Genomic DNA, 21,714 nt, shown 5'->3' with positions numbered 1-21,714 from the left:
TACTACTCGAGAGTAACCGCAACTCGAAGCTTTAGTATTACCTTTATGATTCTCGACTCCGTTTTTTTTCAAAATGCAAAAACAAAAACAAAAACGACGTATTTTTTATTATATTGTTTATCGTTTGTTGCAGATTACCAACGAGTCAGCGATCAGCAGCGCGTCTTACGCCAGCAATTCAAATGGTAAGTTATCTTTCAATATTTCTCGCAATAAAAATACACTTTGGCTTTTCCATCGCGACTTATCCGCGCGCGTACACGTCCAGATATATACAGAAAAGTTATATTGCGCGGGTAAAGCCAAAACTAGATACGCGCGTGTCTCGAGAATCCCTCGGACAAGCGCGCCGCGCGTGTACACGTCAGAGCGCCCCCCGCATGTAATATTATTTTACATGTAGACGACGTGCAGCAAGTAGTAGTAGTACTGGGACGTCGACGTTTCAAGAATTCGGGATCTCGAGAGATGGGATCTGCGCTGCGGCTACTTTTGCGGAGCCCAATGGCTATTTTCCTTTCCCTCGGACTTTTCTTTCTTTTTTTTTTTCCTTTCTTTTTTTTAAGACGGAAAACGAAATTGACAGCTGACCGGGAGAAAGAAAAAAGCCCCGCTGCACAACCGCACACCGAATGCTTGTATATACCTCGCGCGTCTTTCTCTCTGTCTCTCTCTCTCTCTCTCGCGTTCTCGTTCCCTTTCTTCTCTCGTGCGCGCGCGTAGACAAAGACAGCTCTCGCTCGCCGCCGCTGCGTCGGACTGCTGCTGCTGCTGCTGCACGCGGCAGGCTGGTATTAAATCGTTCGAAAAGGCGCTTGTGGGTCTCGCGCGCTTGAAACTCGCTCGCTCGCTTGAAAATTGCATTTCTTTTGCGCGGAGCTGTGCATCTTTTCAAACTGCAAATCGAGTTTCGCTGCTGCTGCTGCTGCTGCTGCTGCTGCCCCGGCCGAACAATGGAAAATTGAAAACTGTAATGCCGCGGCATGCGATTGCCTCGTTTGATTCGTATTAGCGCGAAGGGCGGGTATCAGGGCGTACAGAGTGTGTATAGATAAATATATAATAATGTTCTCATCGTCAGCGCGTTGACTCGCGCGAAAAATTGAAATTTTGTCAGAAAAAAAAACGTAACTGACGTGTGAAAGAAAATTAACGAGTCTCTACGCGAGATGACGTTGTCGACTTTGCACGGGAGAAAATTCAATATCCAACGAAATGCAGGTAAAAATATAACGCCTTATTATATATTACGCTGGCAACGCGCGCGCGCCTCTAATCACAAGCTCTCTCACCTGCAGTAATTTTTCCTCGCAGGAACTCGGCTCGACTCTTCTTTCGGCGCTCGCTCGTTTCTTTTCTTGGCTTTTTGCCCTTTTTAATACCTCTTTTCTCTTTTCTTCTTTTTTTTTGTTGAAGATATATTTATTGCGCTGCACTGCGCAGCTTTTACAATGTATACGTATACGCTGCCATGCGCACCGCTGCAGTTGCTGTGTATGGATTTTTTTTTCGTAATTTCGCGCGCGCGCGCGCGCTCTAAATCCTTTTTTCACCTCGACTGTCGCTTTATTATATTGTTCTCTCTTTCCCTTTCTCAGCTGCTCTCTGACGCCTCTATAAGCCGCTAAAAAATACTTGACATTAAACACTGGCAAAAGACTCGTGCGCGGCTTTTGTCCCCATTGTTTCGGTGTGGGAATGTTTGACAATTACCAGTTGTGCGCCGCGGCGCTGGCTCGCTCGCTCGGCCGTCTTTTCGGCTGTGCGCAATTTCGGAGCTTTCGAGCTTGCGAGGGCGCTTACCCTTTACCTATAACACACGCATCGCTTTCTCTCCGCAGGCCAGGGGTATAATATATTTTCGTCAAAAATTCATGGTGGCTATATGCACGGAGAAAGGGGCAGCACTCAACGGTATATACATATAGTGCCACCACCAGCACTTTGGTGTCAAAGTTCAAACGAGCTTCCTCCTGGCGAGCCACTTAACTCCCTCCTGAATTAGTAAACGAGATGCTCCTCCTTTCTTGCTGTATTATACATACCTGCAGCGGCAGCCACGCCACAGCTTCTTTTCTTTTAACCCTCGAGCGAGATAACGTATATAAAGGTGTGCGTACGGACATCCCACGAGAGCTCGTTACGATACACACACACACACGTGGACGAGAAAAAGGGAGCTTTCTTATATACCCATATATACCTGAATGTGTGTACCTGCGTCAATGCGCGGCCGCCGTCGCCACACGTATATTATACATACGTGCGCGCACACACGCGATCATTCACGATGAAAATCGTTCAATTTTTGATTATTCAGACCGATGTCGCCAGTAAATTGTGCACTCGGCGCCACCAATATATAATAAATACACTCCTGCACTGCAACACGCGCCGGCAACAGCAGCAGCAGCTCATATCGGCAATTTATACACGTGTTGTACAACACAGAGAGACCTTCGTATGCGCTGCTGCTGCTGCTCCTTTCCACCATCATCAATACGTATATACTTTTTGTTCGCCCAATGCGCGCCCGTTCGCCGTGCTCGCTCTCGCGCCTGCAGTAATCTCGATTCAACGACTGCTGCCGACGCCGTCGCCTCCCCGTGTGTGCCGCGGCGGCGGCGGCGGCGCGCGTATAATATACAAGTTTTCCCGGTGCCCGGCGCCCGACACACTCTGTTATATATACAATAACAACTTGCGCGTTGTTGTTGCTATTGCTGTTGCTGTTGTGTGTGTATTATATACAGGTACTGCAGGTATATAAGCGCGAGTGGCTGCTGCTGCTGTACTCCGATGGGGATTTTTCATAATTGAATCGTGACTCGGCTCGATATATCGTGACTCGGGCTCGTTAATAATCCGATCGATACATCTCTCTCTCTTTCTATCTCTATGTCTGTGTGAAATGGCGTTCTTCAAAGTGCACGTATTAATTGCACGGATCGCGCAGTAATAATCAGCGCGTGCGTATACGTGTATCCTACTTTTACCCAATGGTATATACAGCGCTTCGATGCGATAACGAGAGCCATCGAGAGAGAAAAAAAAGCTCGCGGGCTAGAGATTATTATGCCGAGCTTTTTCAACTAGAGAGAGAAACTGACCGAGTGTATGGCACATTGTAAATTCTATAGTATACATATACGAGTGCAACTCGACCGAACCTAAAATTAGCGTAAAACAACAAAAGCAACGGCTGAGAATTTCGATGTGCGCTGCCTGCGTATAGTACGTACATAATAATGTAATAGAGAAAATGAGAAAAGCTTGTAGGAACGGAGAGGGGGTGCGACACACACACACATAGAGCTACATAGCGTCCGTAAGGGCCCGTAAAAGGCACACCGAGTAAATCACCTTATCTCCCAGGCGCGAGCACATACGTGTGTGTATGTGTGTTGCACGAATTCCCACTAGCATATACGCGCCGTCAAGAGAGAGAGAGAAAGAGAAAGAGACTATATACATATATAGGTAGTGCCACCCGTTTCAATTAGCCTGCGGCTGCGGCGCGATGTTGTTGTGTAGCCCTGTGTGCGTAGCCTCTGCGCACGAAAGATTTAAGACTCCCTTTGGCCGCTTACTTTATCGCGCTTGTACGTGTGTGTATGTGTGGGGGAGATGCCAATACTTACATCTATAAGCGCGCGAGCAATGTCAGGTTTAGAGCGCCGAGCCTATGAAGCCTGTATACGTGCGCTATAAGCTATATTATATATTATATACGGGGTTATCTCGCGCTCACCGTTGTTGTTGCTGTTGTTGTTGTTGTTGTGGTTTTCCTGAGTCTAACATAATAGGAGCTTATAAGAGAGTACTATTGCGTACTATACAGAGGCTCGTGAAACTCGTGACTACATATTTTTCTCTCCCCGTTACGATTCGTTCTTTTTCCCTTTTTTTTTTCATTCGTCGTTTCCTTTTGCGCAGTACTCCGGAGCATGCACTCCAGCGCGTAACATATTTCGCCGACGAGCGAGAGAGAGAGCATTTGTGGGTCATAGCCGTCGTCGTCGTCGCACATATATCACTACGAGTTCTCTAGTGCTCGTATGTATGTACATAGGCTTCCTCTCGATCTAATGTAATGCGTAACAAAAACCATTCCGCAGCTCTGTGGACAGCAGCGTTATATTGGTCGATATTACGGACACAATATGGACCACATTGGAGTATTGTATTAGACATACGTGCAGTTCATGCACCGGCCAGTCGGCGGCTGCTAACGCGTAGCACACACACACACTCACACACAAAAGGCAGCTACACATAACGACGACGATTAAACCAAGGAGAGAGAAAAGACAATGAGAAAGAGGTCGAACCCCGAGTCATATACGTACAGTGGATAGAGATAGATATGCATTGTGCTGCGCAAGACCTCCGTATATATAATACGAGAACGAATAATTCGGACATTGTGTACATCCCATCCATCATACTATCATCGCGTCCGAGCTCGAAACGTTTATATTAGAAAATGCCTCGCCGCGATCACCGGCGCGCTGCAGCTCGAGCACGAAGGGACGAAGCGATGCTGCGCATGACACACAGAGAGTCCAGCGCCTAGCTGAGTCGCCGTCGTCGTCGTCGTCGTCGTCTATCCTAGCGCAAAATCTCTCTCTCTCTCTCTATAAACTCTATAGCTAGCCTCTCCAATTCTCTCTCAGCCCGCAAGATATTCTCATGCACTTAAGAAGATCAGCTTAGCTTGGCTTATATACTCTCTCCTCTATTTCTCTCTCGTGTGCCCCGGCCAAGAGAGTCGTGAATCGCTTCTATGATCTTTGTCTATGGGATAGAGTTTGTGTGTGTGTTTATACACGCGGAGAGGCAAAAGGGCTGCCTGTATATAACATCATCCACGCTATATGGAGGCGGATAGGAGAGAGAGAGGGAGAACTAGTCACGCTTTCGCTAAGCGGCGTCATCCTAGTCTTAGTCTTGGTCGTCGGCAAAGTTGAAAAACGCTCGCCGTTCGTTAGGAGGTGCATTTCCCACACATTATACGTCGAGATCCAAGCCGCGAGAGGCTTTGTCGCTCTCGGGCTCCGTACGTTCTTTTTTTCGTTTATTTATTTTTCATTATTATAATCTCGATCCTCGCTATATACATAGGCAGATTTCACATCGAGAAGTGGGCGATTTAATTGCCGAGATTCGTGCCCCGCCTTCCCCCTTCGTATAGCTGATCGAGCTTACGTACGGGAGACAACATAATTAATTTTTTATACCATACGCGCGTGCGAGAGCTTTTTTTCGACTTATATGTACGTTTTTCCACTGACGAGGGGGGCCGAGCTTTTATTGTTTACGCTTGATTTAACGATCCTGTTGCGCGCGTACGTGTGTGTGTTTATATATAATAATGAAATTCGCGTCGTTACTAACCGATGAACCCGGAAATTGCGATAATTTCATACTCGTGCACGTACACGGGTCTCTATCAAACGTGATGAATTGGCCTCTGCTCTTGTGCCTCGAGGCGATCACATTTATGGTGTGTGCTGCTAGTGCTCCTATATATGTACGGTTCACGTGCTATATTATAACATCATGTTTGTATTACGCGAAAAACTAAGCGAATATTTTCCTTCGTGTACACACGCGATTTATTGCTCATTTAACCCGCTATCAATCGACGTGTCGAGTTTTGTTGTCTTTTTTTTTAATATTTATTCGCTTCTCCTTTTCTCCTTTATCTTTCGACTCGACTCTATGCTACTGTGCTGTTATATGGACCCCCGAGGTCGAATGAATCAAACATCTTTCTCTCTCTCTCTCCTATCTCTCGGCGAATTGAAACGCGCTTGTTAGATTTTTGTGTAATTCGATCGCGAGCGACAAGGTATAAAATATAGCACAACGACGTGATTTAATAGCTGTACATTTGGGTATATCTATACACACAAAATTGTTATGCTACTGATTCTTGGATGATTATATAAATATTGCGCGATTTTGTTTGCTACACATGCGTATAAATATAAAATAAAAAAACGTCTAAAAAGCGATAAAAAGACTCGCCACCGCGCCGCACGGTGTAATAATTTTGACTAGTCGTCGGCACCCGGCGACGACGACTTTCCAGGCTCTCCGCTCTGTGCTTTCGCATAACATTATAATATACGACTTGCGAAATATTTACACGCTCAGATTTATCATCCCCGTCCCGTGCATTATTATTGTAGACACGTGCCGGACTCGATGGAAATAGAGTCAATAACTTTTTTTTTAATTTTTACTAATTCACTCACACACACTAGTATTCCTCGTCAAGGCTGAAGATTGCCTCAACTCACGAATTTTCATTTTATGATATATATTATTTGATGTTGCACGTCGAAAGCTCGTGCGTATATACGCGCGACGTTTTGTGTATAGTCTCGTGCGCACGGCGTATCGCGCACATGCTGCTGGCGTCAACGCACAACACCGACGCACATTTATTCGCATCTCGAGAATTTCATTCGGTCAATCTTCTCTCTTTCTCTCGCTTACACATGGCCGCACCGGAAGTATTTGTGCAATTCGCACTCATATATGTGCGCGCATCAAGAAAAAACGCGGGTATAATGAGAACGAAAGACGAAAGAAAAGAAATCCATGGCAATCTCGCGTCGTCAGAGCCGTAATAACGCTTGACAATGATAATTTTTTTTTTGTAAAAAAAGCTCGCATCGCAATTCGGAAGCTCGCACTCGCGCGGGTCATCGTCATCGTCGCTGCCTCGCGCCGCGGTATATTTTTACATTGTAACTTATATATATTTCGATCGAGCTTCATCTTCCTTTCTTCCGTTATTTATCCTACACACCGGTGTACGTTTATATGCGCGCGGGCGCGAGCTTTCGCACATCGTACTGCTATTTCTGGAAAACAGCGGCGGCGGTGGCGACGGCAGCGGCAAGTTTGTTTTATCAGCTGCTGTTGCTGCTGCGGCCATGTGAGTGGGTATAAATGTATGTATATTATAAGGCGCGCGTTCTTTCATGCGATTGTTTGTGCAAGCTCTCTCTCTCGTATACGTATAGGGGGTAGCGAAAAAGACTTGCGTTTTAACTGATAGATCGTATTACGCGAGACCTATACCTCTTTCTTTTCATACTTTTATATACAGTTTTTCGAGATAGTTGCAAAAATTCATTCGCGGTACCGTCAAACTCGTACGAACGCTCTACTGCAGCGGGATAAATTTGTTGGAAAAGAGAGCAGCAGCAGCAGCAGCATCTCGCTGCTGTGTCGATGGAAGGAAACCTAGTTTTTATATCCATTTTCAAACGCCAATCGAGTGTCTTTTTTCCGCGCGCGACACGTCGAGAGAGAGAAAAAAGTCAATGAGCGCACAGCGGAGTACGACACGGAAGTTTTTTCGCTCTCTCTCTCTTACTCGATAGTTTAATCAACGTCGAGAGTCGTCAAAAAGACGGACTTGCACGCGCGCACTTTTGTCGAAACCAACATATATACCTATAATACGGAGTCCTCCTCCTCGGCTACACAATTTTCCTTCATTTTTTCTTCTTTTTTTACTTTTTTTTCTCATCATTACACTGGCTCAGCCCTCCACCCGGTAGTGCAGTATTGATTCACACGAGCTCCACTGTGGCCGCAGCAGCGCGCACACTTTTCCAAATACTTCAAAGTCCGCGCGCGTGATGATGCTGTGCCATGCTGCTATGTGCTACGTGCACGGTGCTGTACTGTGCTGCGCTGCGCGTGGATCGAATCGTTTCTTGTGTGTCGGGTGGAACTTTTCGCGAGAGCCTCGACTCGATGCGCCTCGTGACACTTAAGAGATACCAAAAGAGGACTTTCTTACTATCGCGCGCGTACACGTGTATGAGACGTCTGTGTATGTGTGTGTGTGTGTGTGTGTGTGTGTGTGTATGTGTGGTACACGCGGGTTCTCGCCGTCGTGATAGAGAAGAGAAGACGTAAGAAAAAAAAAATAAGATACACTCGAAGAGCGCAAAAAAATCTACTCGAGCTGCTGCTGCTGCTGTCGCTCGCGCGCGCGCGCCTGGCCTCGAGTGCGCTCGATCTATATAATACAAAGAGACGCGAAGGTGCACACATACACACACACAAAACACACGACACAAAATATATATTATATACGGGCAGCAGCAGTACGTCGATCTTCGATCGCGACGTCATTTTTTCTTCTCTACCTCTCTCGTTCTGTCTGTGTGTATCTGGTCGCGAGCTCTACGTTCGATGACGTTGCGTCCAGCTAGCTCTCCGCCGCTGTTGCCCCGATTTATATAAGCTAATATATATTTAAGTAGCAATTTCTCTTTGTCGCCATGGCAGAGATCGGCGCACTATATATAATACTGGTATAGTACAGTAGTGCAGTCGTGTCGCAATCCGCGCGATCCGTCATATTATTGAACGTAAACGCCGGATATTTGACATTATAATTCCGTCGCGTATTATATATTATAGTGCCATTGCGGCCTATCCCCGCATCTATTTATTACATTATTATCAAACGGATCTTGCCGACGCGTTGCGGTCATTTTCTCGGGGCATGTTGTATTAATATATTACATGCGGCTTCGTAATATTTATATGTAACGTCGACGCAAACTTATTACATACATTTGCAATTGCCTTATAGAATTTTCAAAAAACTCCAGAAAAAGAGTTATGAAATATAAAGACAAAAAAATTAAATAAAAAAATAACGCGAGATGCGTTTAAATGTGTCTCACGCGCGTGCACAAATCTCGCACAAACGCCGAGGCAAGCGTCCCTGCAACCCGTACACACACGCACACACATACAATAACGAGCTCTCGCACTTCTCGTCAAAGCTTTTGTCGGCTCTTTTCTCTTACTCTGTGTGCTGCTGCTGCAAAATCTAAATATACTCCCTTTAGTAGTATCTGCGTGCGCTCAGGGCCTCTCTCTCTTGTGCGCGCGGCGCGAGCTCGAGCGTCCGTGCCATTTGTCATAGCGCAAATAAGCCGCCGCCGCCACCGCGTATACTACTGTTCATACACAGAAGCTCGTCGACTCCGTTATGAGAATATAATGTCTCTTCTTTTTTTACTCTCTCTTTTACGGACTTTGTAGCTGTGTGCGCATTATATATATACACTCGTGCTGCTGCTGTTACTCGCGATATTATTATATACGCATAGATGCGCAACCCAAGCAATCGAGAGACTCCTTATCTTCGAGGGGAAAAGCTTATTCGCAAAACTTATGCAATTGATCGGCAAATATATCATATAATATGCAAGAACGGTTAGTTTTTGTTTTTTTTTACCTCCCCGGGACTCTTACGGCGTATACTCTGTAAATACGGACGCATAGTTAGTTACATCTTCGGGTGGAACTGTACCGCTGCGCGCGGAAAACTTGAGTCGTACATTAAACGCTGCGCAGAGCAAACATCGTTTGGATTTTCTCTTACAGGAGAACTCCTACCATGTATCTACCGCAGCGTGTCGCGATCCCCGCGAGTTCGCAGTTTTCCTTTTATCGTTGGTGTATAAACTTATATCGCTTAAAATACGTATAAAGTATTATTTACGCAAAAACGATTTACTCGCCCGCATCATCGTCATATATTAAATCGTGTGTGTTTGCGCGAAGCTGCTGCTGCGTGCGGCATGCCAAAGCCCGATAGCTGTACAGCTATAGAAGCTTTGCCGCCTACACAACACGCCGAGGAACCCGAAGGGTGAACCATATAAACGGGGCAGATTGAAAAATAACATGTGCGCGGCAAAAGATAGATTGGGAGGGAAATGTGTGCTACGTGCAGCAGGGCTCTTCGCGCAGCGCGCACGTATAAACGTAATGTATACCTACTACTACGCGATCGTGCTCCGTTTGCGCGTGCTACCACTATACGTCTCTATATATCTCTCGTGCCTATGAAGATTTATTCGTTGCTTCGGGTAAATAGAGTGGCGCGCGCGCGCGGCGATGGAGTACCGCAAAAAATAATTAATAACGAGGCATAACACGCCAATTTAAATTGAATGTATTTTATTTTATATACACTGTACGTTACGAGAGCGAGAGATCCTTTTGTATTTAACGAGATTAATATGCCTCGGCGCGGCTACAGCTATGTGGCTCGCGAGCATTAAGAGAATGATGTATATCGTCGTGTATACGTATATATCTATATAATACAATACGTGTGTATAGCGAGAGCTTTTTAACGCGCGGCGCACGAGCAGATTTCATAATGTGCACACGGTATGTGTGTGTGTGTGTGTGTGTGTGTGTGTGTTTATGTTTTGTAGCGCTCTCCGATATACTATAACATAATATCTCAATAAACTCCGGCGCTGTATATAGTTCGACCGATAAGATTTTTTTCAACATTATATACATGTAATATTTATAAATCAAATAGCAATTAACAGAAATGAGATGATTCGATAAGATATGTATGTGTGCGTTACAGTCTACACATACAGAGCGCAGGTCGACGAGTGCCGGTGTACATAATAATAATACGCGTGTATATTACACACGTGATATTTTTCATTTCAAAATAGACGCGCGGCATATAACGACCGTATGTGTGTGTGTGTATAGTAGTGTGCTACTACAGCACAGGCTTCGTGTCGAAAGATAAAGTCGCGGAGCTCCGTATGTGTTAATAAATCATAGTTCTGATTCCGCTATACGTGCCGCGCTGCTGCGAAAAAGGCCGTATAGCCCTTCTCGTGCCTCTCGACGCGATATAACAAATGCAACAACCGTGTCGTTTCTTTATACATAGACGCGAGTCGCAGAGAAAAGTTGGAAAATATACGTAGACGTCGACACGTTGATAGGGAATTAATAGAGCGCGTAATTGCGCTTTCTGTACATACATAAAGGGCGATCGGGCGGGGAAAAATCGAAAGTGAACGTATGTATACAGTCACATCGTACTGTTGTTTGTCATCGATTTTTCATCGAAAGAAACGAATCGCCAGAGAGATAAAAAGAGTCCAGGCATAAGAGCAAATTATAGTCTCAATCGGATTCTTTCTCTCAGCTATACTATATACTCGCGCGCAGAGCAAACAAGGAAAAACACTTAAGATGAATATCGGCTGGAAGAATCGGTCGTCGTTGAGAATGCCGCGAGAGAGAGAGAGAGAGAGAGAAACTATATATCGAGGAAAAAAGAAAAATAAAGTAACGCAGCACATTGGGAAAACAATGTTTTTTCATTTCCTATCTGTCCCGGCGCGCCAATATGTTCGTGGCCAATGTTCGATGTATAATGCGTTTGTCTGTGTGTGTATTCGTATATATACGGCGTCTCCCGTTTCTGCGGCTCTTTGCTCGCTCGCTTGCTCGTGCGCGCCGATTAATCGCCTGCGATCAAAGAATCCACTTTTGCGCGTAAATAGCTACTATTCGGTCCACTGAGATGATCGGATTCCACAAGCTCACGAGCTGCTGCATTATATACACATACACTGCGTGTGTATAAAAGCTCGAGCGAGCGAGAAGAGATCAGATTTGCATACGTGGCTGAAATTCTCCTCGATGCTTGTGGGATATGCTCGCTCTGTCTGTCCGTGAGTTGATACAGACGTGTCTTGTGTGTGCTCCTACATTTTTACTGTTTCTGCCTAAGTTTTCGCCCACGGGCACTTTGATTTACAGATCACTCTTGCACGCTACTTTTTGCAAGGTCGCTGCCGCATTCTCATTGCCGTATCGCCTTGCATTTTCTCTTTTTTGGATAAAAGAGTCCGGCTATTTTCAATACGAGGTTAGGAAATTTCATCGATCGGCTGCCTATCTCAAAATCTGCGCAGGTCTTTCATCTCCTACCACGACGATCGGCGCATCTCCCACCGCGCTGTCCACATAAACATCAACAAGTCTTCGATCGCCGCTGCCTGTGATGGTAAACAAGACTCTGTGTGAGAACTGCCAAAGTGAAAGTGACGAGAACGTGACTGGTGGGGCCTGTGTCAAGTGTACCGGCTGTGAAAATCTAATACATAGATATACTCTGCGGGTAAAATCTATCACTCTCTGCTCGCAGTGCAAACGGTGGTCGCCAGCATCCGTTGAACGATCATCTTTCACATCACATTCGTCTGCTCCGGTTTCACGCGCTTCATCGCCATCTCATTTCACCTGCTCTAACGAGCGTTCGGCTTCACTGGAATCTCTCTCTCTTAAGCGCCCACGTGATTCACCTCCGACTGCATTTTGCGTCAAAAGGTCAAACCTTCAATTGTCCGAGAGCGTTCCCCCCGTCAGCCCGTGTCTGCCCGAACCTCCGAGCGAGATGTCCGACGGCGGCGCGACTCCTCCATGGGTAGAGACTCTGCTCTCTCGTTTTGAACGCCTCGAGACCAAAATGGACGGCCGGCTCACCTCCATCGAGTCAAGTCTGCTCGAGCTCTCGCGTACGCAAAATCAGCACACCGCATCCATTGAGCATAACACGAACTGCATTGCCAGTCTCGATGTGCGAGTCACCGCTGAGATCGTTGCCATCAGGTCAGACTACGATCGAGCTTTTACGGCTATGCGAGCGGAGATCGGACGTGTTTGCGATCAGTCGCGAACCACAGCCGTTGCACCAGTGGCAGATCTTGACACTTGTGAGGTTCGCGTGTCCGGTATTCCCCTTTCTGTCGATGTCACCAGCAGTGCGGTGGCCGAGCGAATCGTCTCTGCCTTGGGGCTGGACAGGCTGGTTCCACACATATTATCAGTGCGTGAGTGGGCTCCGCGTCGCCGTTCACCTGCATCTGCGCCGAGTGCTAGTGTTGCAGCGCCCGATCCCGAATTGAGGACTATGGTCATTCGTTTTTCATCGGCGAACGCCCGCGAGACCTTCCTCGCCGCCACTCCGAAGTTTCAGCGCTTATCATTGCACACCATTTTTGGTATTGCGGACAATGGAGGTGTGAGCCATCTCAGAGCGAACGTAATTTTGCCGCCCGACCGTCACCGTCTATATCGTAGGTGCGCTGCGGCTGCTGAGTCGCGAGGCTACCCTCGCCCTTTTGTGCGAAATCTGTCCATTCACATGCGCCGCGAGCGCGCTGCGGCCCCCGTACGCATCACGAGTGAGGATGACCTTGCTCGACTGTTGTCTCTCCCCGCTATCTCGCCTACCTTGGCCCAACCTACTCATCCACAGGCTCCCTTATGAATGTCTGCTGGTCTGCCCAACGAAACTGCATCCACTTCACTCTGAAACTTAAAAATTGGCTTTATTGATATAAACAGATTAAGCACAAATTTTTCTCTTCTTGAACACTCCGTTTACAATCAAAATTTTCACATCATAGCAATAACTGAAACATTCTTAAAGCCCACCCACAACACTAGTCCACTGTCACTACCCGGTTGCATTATAAAACCCCTCGCACCTCATCACTTCATAATTCATTTTTTATCACCGCCTCACGCATCATAAACTCACTTCCATTTCAAATCGACCTCACCAATAGATCCATAGACTATCGCGCATCTCTTCACCTCCACCTATTCTGCCTTGACAAGGCAGACTAGATCACTCGTTGCCACAACGAAAACATCGATCCAATACCACCCCCGCTCATCAACGAGCTGGTTCTCTGGCTTTAGTCAGAGAGAATCTTACTCACGCAGATTGCATCTGCTGTCTCGTGTTTTTCTGCTCTACGCTAGCTAAAAGTAATAATAATGTTATATTCTGATTTTCGGCAATTGTAAATACTTTATTTTGTTTTTTATAATTACTCTCATTCTGTATAATAGTTCATTGACTTATTATATGTACTATTGTCCACCTGGGCCACATGGGGTTTCACCCCACGGTCCAATCAAATAAACAAACTCAAACTCAAACTCGTGCGTGCGTGTGTGCGTGCGTGCAAACGAACCTACAAACACGTAAACTCAAAGGGGAACGCGCCGAGCCGAGCGCATTTGCGGTCTAAGTACTCACATAGCGCTAGCGCGCACACCATGCACATATCGTACTTATATAGCAGCGAGAGAGAGAACGAACGGAAGTTGCCCCAGTGATTCTGGATCCGAGCCAGAACTTTCCAGACTGTTCGACGCACCTTTTGCGCGACCCTTTCTGCGCGTGGCTCCGTGTGTGTGCTTGCAAGGTATTATTATACCTCAGCTATACTGTTGCTGCTGCTGCAAGCTCTATCTCTCTCTCTCTCTCTCTCTCTCTCTCTCTCTCTCTCTCTCNCTCAAGCTCTCTCTCTCTCTCTCTCTCTCTCTCTCTCTCTCTCTCTCTCTCTCTCAGACTCGCAACCAAAAAAGTGAAAGAAAACAAACGGAAAAGATTGAAGTTATATCGAAGAGGAGGAAGATCGTATCGTATCATCCTCGATATTTGAGAAAGAAAATGAAGTACAAGCAGATGTGTAACAATACCGAAAAAAATAAATCCGTGCTAGCAGCTATAGCTGCGTAGTGTACATAGTAGAATGATTATATACGTACGTTCGCGATCCGACGAGAAGATTGAAGAGCGAGTTGCGGAAAAAATATTTCGCGATTGAGTCTACTCCGGCGATTCAACAAAATAAACTATCTCCCTCTCATCTGCCTCTCTCTCTCTCTCTCTTTAGTCTCTCATTCGAAGTACACGCAAGAGCGCAAAGTATGTGTATACACACGAACTATAGAGTAATACGTATACGAGAGAAAAGATAGCGAGCGGCGGTAGCCGAGCTTTGAGCTTGCACAGCTTCTCTCGTTTTCTCTCTCTCTCTTCTTCTTCTTCTCTGTGCTGCCTGCCTACTGTTCGATCTCAATGTCGAGCTCTCCGAGCTGTCTTCTCTTTCTTTCTATATACATTACTATATAATCGCTCCGCGTTCTCTCTTTGCCGCTCGGCAGCTTCTATAAATATTATTCTCATACACACCGACTCGACTGAGAGAAAGAGATAGATAGACGAAGTCGGTGCGTGCACAGTGGCAGCAACACCAGTAGCAGCAGCAGCAGCCGAGTTCAATCAACATTTCGCGCGTGACGACTACCACGCGACGACGAGTTAGGCGGCGTCGGCGGCGGCTGCGACGGCGACGCTGCAATCTAAATCCTTGATCGCACACCGACGTGCGCCAAAGCCTATACACGATATATTATTGTCTCGTGGTATTTTTCCGGGGAAACGCGTATACGACAATCCGTAAAGCTTGTATCTAGACGTTTGCAACGTTCTGGTTTTTTTTGTACTCTTTTTTCATTCGAACTAAATAATTTATAAACGAAAGTTTTCAACGCGTTCGCGAACAACGTGAATAGCAACATTGCCGTGTGGCGCGTTTATCATCATTATTATTATTTATATATACACAGAGAGACGGGGGGCGACGACGCGTGCTCAGCTTTTTGTATATAATAATGGCAAATTTTCGGGATCGAGCGAGCGACGAGAAAACTCGCGCAATGCAGTCGCGAGAGCTATGTGTATACGAGAGAGCACGACGATTATTTATGCTTTGCACACCGACTTGTAAACTGTGTGTATACACCGAGCTAAGCGTGCGCGCGCGCTCTCTCGACTGACAACAAAGTTGCGAAAACGTAATTTTGCGAGAGCCAGCCTATATGTATACGAGAACTATCAAGCTGCATCAGGTGCCTCTCTTTTGCACGCAGTGAGTAGTATTGCGGTGCAGCAGCAGCAGCAGCAACGCTCTATACGATAGTTTATTTACGGTGGGGCAAAATTTCTCGAGCAGATAAATTATTATACGGCGCAGAGCTTTGCTAAACTAATTTTCAACCCATGCAACGCTCTCGAATTCGAATATATAGGAAACGAGGTATGTACGTATGCGCGACGCGCGCGGGCTTGCAAAGCGTTATATGTATAGCATGTATTACGCGCGCGCGCACGAAGTGTAGTAAACTCCGCGGATGGAGTATAAATTTCACGCCTGATTTATGAAGATCTAAAAAAAAGAGGATGATGAGGATGAGCAGGATGAGAAGAAATAAAGTCGTATTATGCGCGCGCGTCCATAAGCTGCGAGGCTATTTTTTGCCCACCCCGACAGCGCGATGGGAAAATCGCTCCTTTAACAAAGTGAAAAATCGATTATTCGATAATAAAAATTGGTCAGAGCACGAGAAAAGCGAGTTTATATACGCGCGCGTGTGTCGGTCAATCTGCATACATATAATATGCAAGCCCACGCGAGCCGATCGTCAAAAGGATCGGATTAAAAAAGTTCTACTACAGCCGCGCGCGCGCGCGTTTCGCTTCAAACGCGCGCATTATAATGGGTTAAAAAGTTGATAGAAAAAAAAAAAAGGACGAAGCTTCGAGCTACGATCGAATCGACTTTGTGTACGCGACGTTTCTGTATACGTACTTTATACATACGTGATATGAAAAATAAAAATAAAAAAATCGTCGCCGAGATTGAGGTGCGCTCGCGCTCGCTCAAAGGGCTCTCGGGATATACATACATGCGCGCACGGGGTTTATGCCGCGTACACGTTATAGGCTATTAGCAGCGCTGCCAATCGCGCACTCGAAAGCTGAAATCGCGGAAATTAAATGGAAATAGACGATAGACGTAGAGAGATGCAGCAGTGCGCAGGGGGGACCATTCAACAGCAGCAGCAGCAGCGGCACTGATGTCGTCGCTATCATCAAATCGAGAATTGCCTCTTCTCTCTCGATATCCATCCTCGTATTCTCGCGTGCTGTGTGTGTTAATCCCCGCGTCCTATATATTATGTATGTGTACTGTTTGTGTGAATAATGTAGATTGTAGACTATACAGTCATCAGACATAGAGCAGTATGCTTACTTGCAGCGTATCTTGGAATCGCATCAACGCGAGTAATACACAAAATATATACACCACTCGATCGCTGGAAATCTCAGTGCGAGCTGCGATCGAAATTATTTGTTTAATTACGGTATTCGCGAAATAAAGGCCCTGCGAACTGCTCAACACAGCTTGCGGTTGTGCGTGTATAAAAAAATGCGCGCGAGAAAAATACGCATCTATTGCCCGCAGCAGCAGCAGTAGCTTTCCGCGAACTCGGACGAACCGCGTCTGCTGCTGCACACAGCACAGCAGCTCTCTGCGGCGGCGAGACGTTGAGTGAAAAAGCAAACGCGATCCTCTCTCTCGCCCATTTAACCAAATACTCATCTCTTTTATGTATTTACTATGAAATGTTATGTCTATACGTAGTCTCGGTGTGCCCCCCTCGAGAGTCCGAGTCCATTGAATTCGAGCTTAATATATGAGCGGTTGCAGCAGCAGTATAGACGCTCGAGCTTTTCCGGACTAACTAGTTCGGTGCGCTCCGCGTCCTTTTCTTTCTTCTTTTTTCTCCCCTTCCTTTTTTCGTGCTCGAGCTCGTGTGCTGCAGGATCCTTGCCTAGAGAGAGAGAGAGAGAGACGTCGTTCCGTTAGAAAACTGTGCCTATATATAAAACTGGCATATCGAAGAAGAGTTACTATATACACTAGCGTTGGAGCTATTCGTAATATTTATGAATTTAATTCGTTAAATAATCCTTCTATTTTTTTTCATATTCTGCAGTAGAAAAAAGAGTCACCGATTCAATTATATACATAATCTACACTGCGTCCGTTTATATATACGTTCGATGAACCCCGACGAGTGCAAAAGGTCGTTTATGCTTTTTCGCCGAGGTCCCACCGCTCCTCCCACCATCGTCTATACATCTATATACCTCTTTTTCTCTCGGCCGCGCGCATCTTCCTATTTTTTTTTTTTTGCCTCTTCTCCACCGGAACTCGCTCTTGCCAATTTGGAGCTCTGCGCTAAGCTCTTTGTTTCCCGCCCCTGTCTGGCTAATTTATTTCTCAGCGTCGAGGCAGTGGCAGCAGCAGCAGCAGCAACTCGCGAACTTTTATCGGCTTTTCTCGTATACGCCTCTGTATATACATGCAGATGTAAGTATGCTTTCGTATACCGCATCACACAGCGGCAGCTGCTACCGTCGCGATATTCTCTTCTTTTCTCTTTTCTCCTCCTTCTCTGTTGTGATGCCGTCATATACCGTATACATAATACGTGCCGCCATGCCCTAAGTACATTTATCGCCGCGCTATCGGCGTCTATATTGGATTTTTTTTTTGTATATTACATCGCGCGCGCCTGAACGCAAAAGAAGTTCCCAAAGTCGTAGCCAAAGTTTCGAGGTTAAACAGTAATGGCACTGTTCCGTCAAAATTCATATGGGGAACGGCCGCGCACCGATCTCTAAGTAAATATATTAGATTAGACAATGAGTATTTTCAAAACATTGCTTCGACTTAAACTCTTACTTTTAATTAGCCACTTGCAGATTTACAGATAATGGTACCTCGCCATCTAGTGGTGAAAACTTAAATTATCAATATCATGAGTAAAGAGGTTAAAAACTGGTCTCAATTGTTTAAATCAATCGAATTGTAATTTCTCGTTCATTGAAAATGAGCTTTAAATTCGTAATGCAATCACGACAAAAAATCGTCAAAAATAAGCCAATAAATAAATTCAAATGGTCGTTTATTGGTCATCAAGCCAGCATTACTGTTGAGCATTTCTATTACCGGGAATGGAATTAATCAAATCATTTGTCCCGAGGACTGTCTTTCGCGTTCTTTCTGCCCTGTGCCGGTCATTTAATTATCGGCATTTATTCGCGCATACATATACTCATCGACGAAGAGTAATGAAAAAGAATCACAGCCATCGACGATAAACTCCGGTGTAATTTACCTTTGAAATTATTATGCGCAACGGGAACGGGGGGTCGGCCAATGGCGAAATGCGCTCTCGTCGCATAATTTCATATGCATCGATCGCCTCGCGCATATTCGAGGCAATTTTTTGCTCCAGTGCTCGGGCGCTACCCGTACTACTACCGATCGGATAATTGAAAATTATACAATCATAATGGGACAGATTGAGCGCACGCGCGCGAGGGGGTATATAACCTAACCATGTCTGTCGTGGCGCGGCACTTTATGACTTGAACGGATAATTGTAACGAGCTCTTTCGCGATGCTAGAGAGAAAGAGGGAGAGAAAATCGAAAGTAAACGGAAAAATTCTTTCGATGCGTCGGGTCGATATAAAAAGATCCTTCGTATATCTTGAAATAAAAAAAAAGTATCTCGTTGTTGACTTTTCTCTTGCGCCGCGAGTGGATTTGCGCGCCGAGGATGTATTTATATTGTACTCGCTCTTTTAATTATTTTCACCTAGATCCAGCCTCTAACGCTCGACGCTGCTTCTTCAAAAATATATATAATACTCTCGACTCGTGACTCTCTTCGTGACTCTTCTGTGCTCTTCTGCAACTTTACGATGTGTACATATAATATGAAATAAAATAGTACAGCAAGAGACGATTACGCGGCGCGTTACATGCGTTTGCGATCGTTGCCCTCTTATGTATATACTCGAGCGCGTTCGCGAGCTGCTGTTGCTGCATAGCGAGCAATATATAAACCGAGAAATTCTCGGCCAAGAGATAAGCAAACAAAAATTATCCTGCCAATTAATTCAGGGCTGTTTATCCGTGCGTGAAAACTTGAATTTTGTTATTCCTAGCAACGAAAATATATATCTAGTACGCGTTTATATCGAGTGCAAGGCAGTAGCAGCAACAGCAGAAGCAGAAAAGAGAGAGCGAGAAGATGTCAAGTTGGGAGTAATTAAGCCTGCTAATTGGACCCTGAATTTTCAACGGCACAGCAGCGGTAGCAGCGGCTCTTCCAGAGGCGAAAATCATCTGGTTAATTTTCACGTTCCGTTGATGCAGCATAGCGAAACGAGGTCCACGCGCGCTCGTGTTATATATACATGTGTCAGCTCTCGTATACATGTGTATCATATGCGTGCGCGCTGCAACGCAACGCAATAATAATGCAGTCTGCCTCTTTCGAAGCTCGCGTCTACTCTGTTTGTACTGTTGCTGCTGCTGCTGCTGCTGTTGCCCATCGGCGCAGCGAGCGCCACGGGAATTTATTTATAATTTTGTTGATTCATCGCTCATCGGTAAATAAACGATAATATAATTTCCGTGTGACCCAGATTTTCTTTTTTTTTTTGATTTCGCGCGTTGACCCGCGATAATGTAATTTGAATGCGCTTCGTTGTAGCCCTCGATATCTGAGGTTCAAAAATTAGTTTCCTGTCTGTTGCTTTAGGCAATTGTGCAATCGAAGCCGTGGTGAAAGTGACGCTAAGTGTTAATTGTAAAAAAAATAAATACAAAAAAAGTTTCTAAGGTGATTAGACGGATTTTTGGGTTCAAAGTGATGCGTGCCGCGTGCGCGCGCGATGCAATTACGAAACGAAAATAATGTGCGAACGCTTTGGATGTGTTTGGTGAAAATACACGTCTCGACGCCATGTCATTGATTCAACAACTAATCGAGCATCTAGGTATTTTTTTTTTATTTCCTTTATTGCTCAATTCATATAAATAGGTGGTGTGACTTGCACATCACCTTGGAGCGTCCGCAAGTTTCAAGTAGCTCGAAGAAAATTTCACAAATTGTCTCGTATCATTTTTCGGTACGTCGCAGCTCTCTTTTCTAGCGACTTTAAGAATAATAAGTAAGTACACACACACAGGCCGCGCGACTATCTCGGACGCAGCAGCGGCGGCAACAACCGGACGCGGATGTGCCGCTCGCACATACGCGATTCGTTTATTATAATGTGTACGCGAGCTCTATAAAACTCGCGTGCTATACTGCGCCGTCGTCCGAGCGCTTATCGCGCCTCTTTATACTGACGTGTGTACAGCGCCGCGCAAGCTCTCGCGCATAAATGTATGAATGAAAATTATCATAATACTACACAGCGACTTTTCCTCGAGCGCGACGCGAGAATTCCCGCGAGAGAGGAAAGCTGCTGCTCTCTTTTTCGCCAGTGAACGCGGGGGCGGCGAACTCGCGCGCGAAAAGTAGATAGAGAAGAGAGAGAGAGCTAAGCGGCCACTTTAAGTTTTCAACGCGCGCGCCCGCGCTCGAGTTGGCCGCCTCTCGAGGATATTATACGTATATATACAGCACACACAGACACAAAACGTCACGACGTCAAGGGTCTACTTAAGGCTTTGGGTGCGCGCGACGAGCCGAGAAAGAAATGAGAGAGAGAAAAAAGAAGGTTTTGCGTTATAATAGCCCGAGCACAAGTGGTACATAAGAAGACGCGTGCATGTGGAGAGAAAAATTGTTGCGACGCACACACATACACAACGAGCAGTAATACCCCCCCGAGAGCGAATATTTGCGTATAGTCTGTGAGAGGAAAATCACGAGTTTAAGTTCTAAAAGTTACGCGCGCCTATACACGATATAAGATACTTTATGGAAAAAAAAACTTAACTTTGATGTCTCGATAAAAATATAATCCAAGCGCTAGCTCAAGGCCAGCATAGATGCGAAAGATTGTAACGTTTTAGGGAATGCGTAAATAAGGAATGAAAAATAACAACCTTAGATCGCTTGCTTTTTTATCAGTTATTTCTTTTTTCTTAATGGCGTACAACCATATACGTAGAAAAAAGTAATTTAGAGACGACTCGTTTAATAGGATAGTTGCACAATTTCATCGAGCCGCTCGGAAAAATACCGAACTTTTAATACAGCTTTGTGCGCGCGCGCGCCCGCGCCTAGATGAAACGTTCGGCACTATATAGCGTGCCATGCGTATATACCACACACTTACGTATACCCGTAATATATTATCACCGCGAGTT

At 45.6% G+C, this 21,714-nt stretch overlaps 1 protein-coding gene across 2 annotated transcripts in view; it reads left to right on the top strand.

Moving 5' to 3' along the window:
* The window catches only part of LOC106653769 (flocculation protein FLO11-like), a 76,094-nt gene that overhangs the window by 29,666 nt on the left and 24,714 nt on the right, over positions 1-21,714 (top strand). For both annotated transcript variants that reach the window (XM_014373332.2, XM_014373336.2), the window contains exon 2: positions 134-185. The gene's annotated coding sequence lies outside the window, so the exon portion shown is untranslated. The remainder of the gene's footprint in view (positions 1-133; positions 186-21,714) is intronic.

This window comes from Trichogramma pretiosum, unplaced genomic scaffold, assembly GCF_000599845.2.
Source record: "Trichogramma pretiosum strain Unisexual culture from Peru unplaced genomic scaffold, Tpre_2.0 scaffold156, whole genome shotgun sequence".
Taxonomy (NCBI): Eukaryota; Metazoa; Arthropoda; class Insecta; order Hymenoptera; family Trichogrammatidae; genus Trichogramma; species Trichogramma pretiosum.
Note: the sequence above shows the minus strand (reverse complement) of the source record. Positions and strands in the feature narration are given on the sequence as shown.